The sequence below is a fragment of the Triplophysa dalaica genome, chromosome 7 (assembly GCF_015846415.1).
Source record: "Triplophysa dalaica isolate WHDGS20190420 chromosome 7, ASM1584641v1, whole genome shotgun sequence".
Classification (NCBI taxonomy): domain Eukaryota; kingdom Metazoa; phylum Chordata; class Actinopteri; order Cypriniformes; family Nemacheilidae; genus Triplophysa; species Triplophysa dalaica.
Window position 1 is genome coordinate 14546104 of NC_079548.1, and position 10738 is coordinate 14556841.

A 10738-nucleotide genomic window follows, 5' to 3' on the forward strand; every position below is an offset into this window, starting at 1 on the left:
TTTGACCCTTGGACAAAATTTCAATCAACCAATCAGATTTCAGAAATACATTTGATTTTAAATTGAATCTTACGACCAGGATTAGTTGCTTCGCTAGATGCTAATGAAAATATTGAAGCCGCGGTGAGTGCCCTGTGTAGCACCTGCTGTCACTTTCACATGAATTCCTCACGAAACCTTTCAAGAACACCTGCCCTGTATTAACGTTTAAGGACTAAAGATTATTGCAACCACTGTTATGTAAGTTAACATGTAAAGAAGTTTAGATTACACTTTCAATTTAGATTACAGTGTAAACATATCTATATTTAACCTAGCTGCTGCTAGTCCCTGTTGTCAAACACCTTTAGGTTTTGCTGTTGCACAAAATTGACGGAGCTGGTTGTATAATACGTGGTCACTATACAGTTTCTGAATAGAAAAAAGAGACGAGCGTGATTAAATAATAAAATCATTATAATTATGACGATTAACTACTTCAGTAATATGTACCACAAGTGTGCCAAAATCACACTTAGTGGTAAGTAAAATAAAACGTACTAATAGCGCCCTCTACTGTGTGATATATGAAAGTGTAGGGCATCATTCATCAATAATAATTCTGTTACTCATTTATTTAAACACTGTTCACTATAAAATAACAGGGAGTCAATTCTGCCACACATAACTGATTTAGTCAGCATCACCAATTTTGACAGTGTTCTCTTTTTTTTGCATTGGTTCTTCTGCTGGCCACAATGCTTTATTATGCATCTGGTTGCTTTTCTATTATTCGAGCTGTTTCTGTGTGTCTGTATGTGTGGATAGAACAGAAGCTGCAGTGAAGAGAGGTGCTGAGTCCTGATTGCGTCTCCCATACACCAGCAGTACTGCTGCCTGGCCCCGCCTTTGACCAGAGCCGTGCACAGAATTTCAATGAGCTTCGTGAAGGAACGAGACGTAGTCTGTCTTACTGTGTGCGTCTGGATGATTTCAAAGCTGCTATGATGTTCTGAGGTTTGTGCAAGCTCCATGTTCAACTGGTTTTTTTCTTCTAGTTTAAACAGCAAGGGGCACTGTGTTCGAAAGGATAAGAGACCCTTAAAAAAGCTTGGGGGGATTTCGCATGGAGATATTCCTTGAAAAGATAAATTACATTTTAACACCCCTGCCCCCTAAATACACCGTTGCTTTAATACATAAAATTATATATTTTGTGTTAGAAATTGGCTTTGGTGGTTTTTTTTGTACTCCCTTTAATCTACACTTGCTTAAACAGAAATAATATTATTCTTCATTATATATAAAAACACATTTTGTATATGAGAGTCACCACTGAGAATTTGTTTGAGTATAACATAATAAATTAGATAAATAGAGGAAAATGTGATTATCTTGAGAATTGCAGATAACAAAAATGGTTTAATTCGTTTTCCTCTTGACTTAGGACTTGAATGTGACTAGGACATTTGCTGTTATGGATCGCCACCAGTTACTGTGCTTTGTGGTTCAATAAGTGTTCTGTGATGTTCATGCTCATCAGATCATCTGCTAAAGTTCAGTGGTCTTCGGGGACAGTAGGTTGAGTAATGGCGAGTGTTTAGAAATACCTTAGGTTAGTTGGCAAAGAGGCTAAGAGCATGTGTGCTTTCTGTGCGTCAACACAATAGGGGTTGTGTCAGCCTCGTACCATGAAAGAGAGAGAGCCAGCACGAGTGTGCCGGCTCGCAAGGTATCCAGTGTATGCAAGCGTGACGCAATGTAAAGTGCGCCTTGCGACAACCCAAGAGTTGCAGTGGCCCTGCTGATTTAGCTGTTAACAAAAGCAAGCATTCAAATGAATTAGGCTCCACTCCAGAAAGGGTGGGGGGGTCGGAACGAGACATCTCAGCTGATGAATATTCATTGAAACCGGCATTTCTGCAGTGTTCTTACGCTCTCACGCCAGGGTTCTTTCTCTGTCTCCAGCGCTCTTTTCATTTGGCCCTTTTTCTATTTTGATTTGTATGCGTGATGCCACCTGCACTGCTCTGCTAATAGAATTGCATAGGAACTGAGAAGACCTGAAGATGGTGCCCCCTGGTGTTCCCTTATTGCCCTCCCTCTCTCTCCGTCTATCTCATGGTCTCTCTGTATTCCCATGGTTCTCCTAGCCTGGGGACCCTAGATTTGTCACGTGACACTTTAGGCCACGTGATTGTGGGGATCACTGCGCAGCACCACATGTGATTCTCTCTCCTGACATGTGAATCATAAAGAGAGAAAGAAGCAAGGAGATTTGATAGGAAGGGGACCAACATCCTCCCTTCACCTGCTTTTTCTTTTGTGTAGCCCCCGTTACCTGTCGTAGGGCAGATTGTTTGTGTGTGTGTCATTGTGTTCATGTGTGTGTGTCTCAGGAGCGGTGTCCGTGAACAGCCTGCCTCTGTTTATGTGCTGCAACTGCTGCAAGTGCTCGGGTAAGTTCTCAGATACTCGCATCCATTCATTTGTGCGTCGTAACAGTAAAGTCATTGTCATGCATCATCTGTTTGAAGAGTCCCATGTAAATATTGTTATGCTCTCATGAAGTAGAATGTGTGGTGCAGCAATAGAGGTGGTACATGTGTGTGCAGACGCTTTAGAAATTCACCTATATGTTACTACCTAAACAATCAACTTATTTGATGTTATGTTGAAAATGTGTTATTTTTCTACATTTCATGTCTAGTTGGATTGTCTGTCTGTGCTGAAAACAATAGGCTTGTGTGGAGCATGTGCTGTTGTTCTGAGCTGTAATTCATTAAGTGTAAAGTTTGAGAATTATTACACTTGGTGATAATAATCTTTAATGTTGCTGTGGAACTCAGAGCTCATTGGCTGATCCTTGAATAAATAAATTGTGTTTATGCTAATTAACATCCGCTTATTCTTGTTTATGTAGTGCAGTGAGCGTTTGATGTTATTCTTGTGAGACTTTTATACTTTGGAGTTTATTTAACACTTATAGAGAAAATGTGACATTCAAGGAGTAGTTCACCCCAAAATGAATTTTAATCCGTAATTAACTCTTCATCCCAGCTCAGTATTACTTTTTTCTTCAGCACAATTTAAAACAAGTCCCAGCTTTGTAATGTCATTGGAGGGTGGCCTATTTGAAGGGCCCAAAAAGTGGATAAATCCGTCATAAAATGAATCGATATGACTCTGAAGTGAAACTATATGTTTTTGAACATGTATAGATGAGAACTACATGTGTAATGGCTGCATACCGGCTTCACATATCTCAAGGATGAATCTCATTGGCTCAAAATCTAATGTGTTTTACTCAAACACGTATTGCTAAAGAAAACAACTTTTGGCGTAAAATGTGAAAAGGAGCCCTTGTGGCAACTTTCTCTTTTTACCCTTTCTTGTCTGCTGCACACTTAATGAAAAGTGAACCCGAATCAGTTCAAACTCCTCCTAGTAGCTGGCTGCCGTTTAGGCCACAAATCCTGCCCTTTCCATGCAATCAATGGATGGCAAACTACATATCCCATTACACTTTAAATAAATTATTGCCAGATATGTTTTCGGTCATTTCAGATACTTCTTATACCGCTGATGTATGTTCAAGTGTTTTTCTAATAAGTTTGGTTTTAGTTAACTATAAGATGTTATAAAAAGGTGGCGTGGCAACATTATTTGTTTGTTTGCGAAGGGGAACGTGGGTGGGACTTTGATACTTTGGCTCCACCTCGTGCTTACTACTGTGCAGACTCTGGCTCCAAAGGATGTAATCTGGGTAATATGTCAGCGGTCATATCTGGGAAGTTTTAGCTTTATTTTGTACACCGAGAGATCGCATTTGTTCCTTATATTTTGTCCTTGTGTCAGCTAGCCTGAGGCTGTATTCAAAATCACATACTTCCATGTTATATAGTAGGCAAAAACCAGTAGGCGAAATAATAGTATGTCAGTATTCATAAAACAGTATACGAGAAATATCCAGGTGGTGGACGATTTCTCGCTAGATTCGGATGTGCGTATACTAATGTTGATTCCGAATACAACTACTCACCTACTATGTAGTAGGATAAAACAGTATGTGAACAGAGCAGTATGTCCGAATTGTCAGTTTTCATAAAAGAGTAGGCGAAAAATTTCCGGATGGCCTACCGGTTACGCCCAGATTTAGAAGCGCTCAGCAACGGATCTGATGCTTGGGATACTTCTACGTGCACAGCTTGCAAAACAGTCACAGCCGTTTATGTACAATTAAACATGTTGTTAATCATTGTAAAGCTAATGTAACATTAAAATTGACATTGTTTTGTTCTAAAATTGACAACGTTTTACATTGTGCATAACTATTTTCAGACTTCCATCAATAGGCAGAATACAGACAAAAGAATAATTAAGTATTTGTCAGCATTTATTAATAATATTGTGCGGTAGTGCACTGTTAGAAAAAGAGGTACAATACAGGTCCATTTTTGTTCCCTAAGGTACAAACTTTGCATATGTACCCTTAAAGGTACAAAAATGTATCTTTAAGGTACAATTGTGCACCTTTAAGGTACAATTGTGCACCTTCCATTGTACATTGTGTGCTTTCCGTGGTGTAAGGTAAATATTTGTCCCTTACATATTTGTACCTTAATTTTTAAATGTAAAATGGCAGGAATTAGTGGATGCTGAAAATGTCATCTCTCAATATAGAAACACAAGTTTACCTATACTATCAAACTCAATAACTCAATAATTGTTAAACCAAAAGTTTTGAGATATGGGCAAAATAAATCAGAATGTTTTTTTCTTTTGTGTATGTGTGTGTGTGTAGTGTCCCTTTGAATCCTTTTTAATCATGTTAATGAGGATTATGTAATTATTTATATTCACAAACAGTATTGAAGAATTTGATTTTCAAACCCTTTACCCTATTTATATTAGAATGAAACAGACAAATAATTGTTCTATTGAAGGGATCTAGCTATAGGCCAGAGCTCGACTCGGCGGAAGCATAAATATAGCAGCGCGGAAGGATACATGAGTGAATCGACAGTGATTCCAACTGTCAGTCTCTGTCAGTGTCGATCAAATTCGGGAGGATGGCGCTGCGACATTTATCCACGGAGGATTTAATCACAGAGTGAAGTAAATTCAAAGGTAAAGTATTTGAATTTTTAATCAGTGTTTGTGGTGTTAATTCAAAGTTGGAAGTTAACTTTTACTGTTAATGTTAACGCTAGCCAAGTTCATACTCTGTCAACATTAGCTTGCTAGACTCGACATTGACGATTGCCATTATTAACGTTAACTAGTTAGTTAAAACATTAGCAGTATTATGTCTCATATTGCCATTCCACATACTATTATTAGAAGTACTATCTTAGCTACAGTTCACCATGGAGCTAACGTCAACGTTAGCTATAATACGACTGCGTCAGAGTTGGATGTGAAGCGTTTTTGCCGCCGAAAAGTATTTTGTTCTGACTTAACGTTAGCTAGCTGGACTGCGTCAGAGGAGAACGATGGATTAAAAAAACGTTTTTGCCCCCCAACAGTTTTGTTCTGAAATTCTTTATTTTCTCGACAAACTGTCTTTAGACCATTCGTAAAACCATGTAAGACTAACGTTAAATTACAACATCAGGTTAACTGACAGAACCGACCAACGGTTAACCTCCCTTTCGAGTAGCAATAACGTTAACATTACTCACGTTAGCTTCTGTTATAAAAATAAACCGATTATTATCATTAATGGGTTTAACTTATTTCAATACTTTCCCCGCTGTCCTGGAAAAAATAATAAGATAGGCCTAACGTTACATTATATTAATATTCAGGGCTGTGTGTGAGAGAGAGAGACGCATTTCTAGCGTCTCTAATGAGGTAACGTTAGCTACGCCTAAATACTTTTAATGTGTTTTTATATGGATATTAGGGCTTCTCGAAGTCCGGACCAAACGGCAAGCCCGGACCTCTAGAAATTAGGGAAAATACCCAATGAATCAAACGATCAAAACTATTTTTTCCCCCATTGACTTACATTAAAGTTACATTATGACATAATGTGCCTTTTTAAATTGTTGTATGCTGTTACCACTATGGTTGTTAACATTGCTGTTTTTCTTTTCTCTATTGTCTAGATAATGAAGTTGACAGAGAAGCAGTGGACTATGGATTGCCTGAGAGGATGGTTTCATACCTCTTTGAAGGATTGTTTAAGAAGCAAGCAAAATTCAACCGATTTGTTCAGCAGTGGAAAGAAACCGTGACACTAACCCTCGAGCCTGTCCCGGTACATTCAGAGAAGGCTACACCGGAATCAAGGTACCGGTAACAGTAATGTTATGTCATTGTTATAACGTTAGGCCTAAGTAGAACCATGGACGTTTTAGAGTATGTTTACTCTGCAGGACTTTAACTTGTATTGTTACTGTGTGGTTAATTTGCCAACATTTTACGATGAAATTGTTTTATTTCATCATAGTCATGCAATCCCATCATCAGCCTTCCCAGCAGCTTTCATCATTCCTAAATTTCCCAGAGATGTTCAGACAAAGTTGGACCAAAAACCGCCATGCAAAATGGAGAGATCCGATCACAACAAAATCATAAGAACATTATATGAAACCATGTCCCTGATGAAAATGTAAGTTTTGCAACCTAACTGGATCACGGCATTTGAGTTATTAATACTATGTCTGTTGTTACATTCCTCACCTTCTTTTGCATCGCTGTTTCAGGTTTCTGACCAATGATGACTACGTGAAAGTGTGTAAGGCCCTGATTTTGAAATACCCTTTCTTAAAGGACAAAGAAGGAAATGGTTATTTTATTCCCTGTATCTATTCTCTTATATCGCTGTTTTGTTTTTGGAGTGGAAGTATGAAGTTGTGAGTTGGTCAATGAAATGCTTCTTAAAAATGTATTTAATTTTTTTTAATGTTTTTTTTATATCAGACATGACATTGTGGCATTTTATTTTGGGATGTTACATTGTATGGTTGTGAGATGAATTATTATTGAATCTGTGAATTAAACTGTTTTCCATATATGGACTAAAATAAATGTCTAAAATTCAGTTAGTTGTTGTTTGCCTACATTTTCTTTCACTCCTTAAGGAATAAAAAGGAACTTTTTTGCCACCTAAAGGTACAAAATGGCTTTGTCACTGGGGCGGTACCTTAATGGGACAAAATTGTACCTTTTTCCAGAGGTACTTTATTGTACCTTTGTCTAAGGTACATTATTGATCCTCAAAGGTACAGTATTGGCCCTTAGAAGGTACAAACAAGTAAGGTACAAATTTGCTCCCCTGACTCAAGGTACAATAATGTACCTTTGAGGGTACCACCCCAGTGACAAGCTTTTGTTCCTTAAAGGTACCGTTTTGTCCTTTTTTTTCTGAGAGTGTGTGGGGATGGGCTACCAATGCATTTCTGGGGTAATCTTAAATTGTATTCAAATCATTCATTTGCAATGTGAGCCGTTGTCGAGGATCAGCGCGGCGCGTCTTGGCCATTGAGGGCGTCAAGTAGACTTGAAATCAGGTTAACTTTATGGTAATGAGCTATGACGCGGTTCGGCGGCAACCAATCGGAACGTAGAAGTCTACCGCTTGAGAGGATTCCAGAGAACGCAGCCCTGTAATCTGTGGTTTCGACCACATTTGTTTCCGAGCAAAATGGAGGAGAGATTGATTATTGCTGTGGTGGGATCCCAATCATATATGACGCGTCCCTGTTTGCATACAGGGACATAAATTATAAAATAAAAAATGTGTGGACAAAGATGTCTGAGATTGTTTGTGTTCCTGTTAAGTTGCTGATGATGTGCATTAACGTTATACGTTTTCAGTAAATAAGCAGAATTTCATTCTAACTTTAGCATCAGAGCATGTACAACAGTGTTACTGCTGCAGAATGTTGATTCATTAGCAAATGTGTAACTACAATACATTTCTTTCCACCGATCAATTTCTTGGGGTCAGTCTGCACAAGATCAACAAGCTTGTTTGCTTTGCGGCCCCTTTAAATACAAGATAAGATTCCGATCTACGTCAGAGCGCCCAAGACTCTTTCTACAGCGATTCTTAACGCTCTCGACGGCGGCGGTTTGAACGTACAGTTTCTGAAGAGTCTTGGGCGCTCTGACGTAGATCGGAATCTTATCTTGTATTTAAAGGGGCCGCAAAGAAAACAAGCTTGTTGATCTTGTGCAGACTGACCACAAGAAATTGACAAACAAGGCATAATTGGACTGAGAAGCACAGGCACCGCCTGTTTCGACTAAACCATTAGGACGTCAGGCTAATCCTTTGCTGATCTAACGGGAGTATTGAGAGGACAAAATACTTTAGCACTCTAGGTGTGTGTAAGTGTATGTGTGTTTAGTGCTTCATTCTCTGCTCTGATTGTTGTTGACAGTCAGTCAGATTGTTTAGTCTGTTATAGCAGAAGGCCCAGCTGATTTGCCGCCACTTGCCTGCTGGCCATTACTGAGTCAGGTAGGAAAAAATGTATTTGATGCGTCATATGAAGTATTAAATAGCACATGGACCTACCTGGGGTTTTGTGTTTGCAAAGTTATGTAACTGATTTGGGTGCAGATGTCCGGTTTTATTCTTTTTTTAATTGCTTCAGTGTGGACAGTTAGCATAAAGACTGTAAAACTGGAAAATAAAAATCTCTTAGAGATGCGTGGATTTATCAGGGATCTGTTTTGCTACAATTGTTAGTTTTATAAGAAATGGTTCATTATTTTATTCCCTTGCCTCTTGAAGGTCAAGTCTATGAAATGTAACGACATCTAGGGGTGAGGTTGTGAATTGCAACCAATGGCTCACTACACCGCTCACCGCTCCTTTTCGCACATTACCGAGGTCGACACAGGGCTAAGATGTCGTCACATTTTCACTGCTTTGCCGAAGGAGATAATGTATTTACGAAAACACAATGTAGAGCAGTTTGTCCGTTCAGGGCTAATGTAGAATCAACATGGTGAATTCCATGCAAGGGGAGCTGCAGTGTCTGTAGATAGAAATAGCTCCTTCTAAGGTAATAAAAACATAACGCTTCATTATGTAAGGTCTTCATACACCTCTGAACACATAGTTATGTATATTATATTGCATTTCTCCTCCAAAAAATATGCACAGCACCTTTAAATTCATAATTCTTATATACTTTTTGTTTTATGTATGCCTTTAACTCCTTTCAGGGTGATGCGAGACTTCTCTATTTCACGTTATGGTTTGGCTGATCCTGTTTTGCATGGGTCATCATAAAAAACACTTTGTCTATAGAAGATTCACACACTTTTTGTACTTTATTTACAATAAAGGTATATTACATTACATTACGTTACATTATAGCATCTATAAATCGGGCACAAGGAAACTTTTGCCAACCCTCTTATCTCGAGGAAAAATGTTTTTCCCCTCGTGTTGGAAGAATTCAGTCATCAGTGAAACATTTTAATGAAATTCGTTCATCCAGAACGCAGTCCTGTTTCCTATCAAATTTTTTTCCCACAGCGATGGTTTTAAATGCGCAGACTTCCCACATGAGCACGTTATATATACAGTCCTGTCAAGATAGATTTACAAACCTCAGCATTCAAGTTATTTCCTGCGAAAAGCAAAGGGTCTGTTTTAAACAGTCTATCTACAGTTCTGTCTTTGTCATCAAGGACTATCAGCACTACAGCTATAGGCACAGATTTAGCCAAAATCCATCCAGCAAATTTAAAGACGCCCGCAAGGCTGTTGTCCTTAAACAACCTTGACTGATCTTCATAGCATGGATAGGTTTTCGAGAACACAGTTCATCCAACGATCAGAACACAGTAGCTGTGTCCAGTGTGTGGTTGCACCGTCCTTTAAACCACACATACTGAATGGCCCGCTTCTCTCAGAAACCTGTGTTTTTGAAAGGCAGCACTGAGCTTTTGTTCCGGACAGAACATGAGCCTATTGCAGCTTGGCACACTTCCAGCAGCCTCCAACTCTGAATACAGAGAGTTCTTTCATCCCGGCTCAGAGTCCTCCGTACAGCAGCCAAACGTTCCACAGAGACGGGGCCAAATGCCATCACTTACTCCACACTGTGATTAATATGCTCGGCAGACACAACAGCAACACATCTGGAAACAGCAGAGAAATGCTGTTTTATTGCTCACCACAATGTTCAACACTTACAGGTTGCTGTTTAGCATGATGCCGTTTTTAGATTGTATTTCATCAGACAGGTATTGTTTTGTCAGTCCGTCCAGCATGTTTGGGAAAAGTTTGGTCACATTTCCTCTTTGGCAGCGCGCGCCATCTAAACAAACAGCGACTAGTCTTAAGCTGGACACAAAGACAGGAACAGGCCGACTTTCGGCTTTGTGCAGGCAGCCCGGTTCTTCAGAAAACGGCCCTCACTTTCCCACAGAGATTTTTGTGTTGTAATTTGAGAGAGAGAGAGAGAGAGAGAGAGAAAGAGAGAGCTTGTTCCATGACAACCATGACATCATCACAAACCAAACAGTCTTTCGGCACTGCATACAACCACTTGCCTTAGGCCTCAAGGAAATTGAGATTAAAGTAAAATAAGGTCACTACTGCAGACGTGGCCTGCTCAGGGGATTTGTTTGATAGTGTCGAAATATACATGCTGCATGTCTCGTGTACAGTGTTTATATTAGACTCTCACAAATATTTCTTTCCATGTGTAATGTAAATGTTTAGCTGTTAGGAATGACCTGTGTGATTCTGTTGGCTCAGGTCTGGGCCATTAGTGAGAGGAAA

At 39.2% G+C, this 10738-nt stretch overlaps 1 long non-coding RNA gene across 1 annotated transcript; it reads left to right on the forward strand.

The window, feature by feature from the left end:
• The first annotated feature begins 5002 nt into the window (after window positions 1–5002).
• On the forward strand, window positions 5003–7030 carry LOC130426624 (uncharacterized). Its single transcript, XR_008907202.1, has 4 exons — window positions 5003–5109; window positions 6093–6276; window positions 6437–6598; window positions 6693–7030. It is a non-coding gene; the product is annotated as an uncharacterized LOC130426624 (long non-coding RNA).
• Window positions 7031–10738: the final 3708 nt, after the last annotated feature.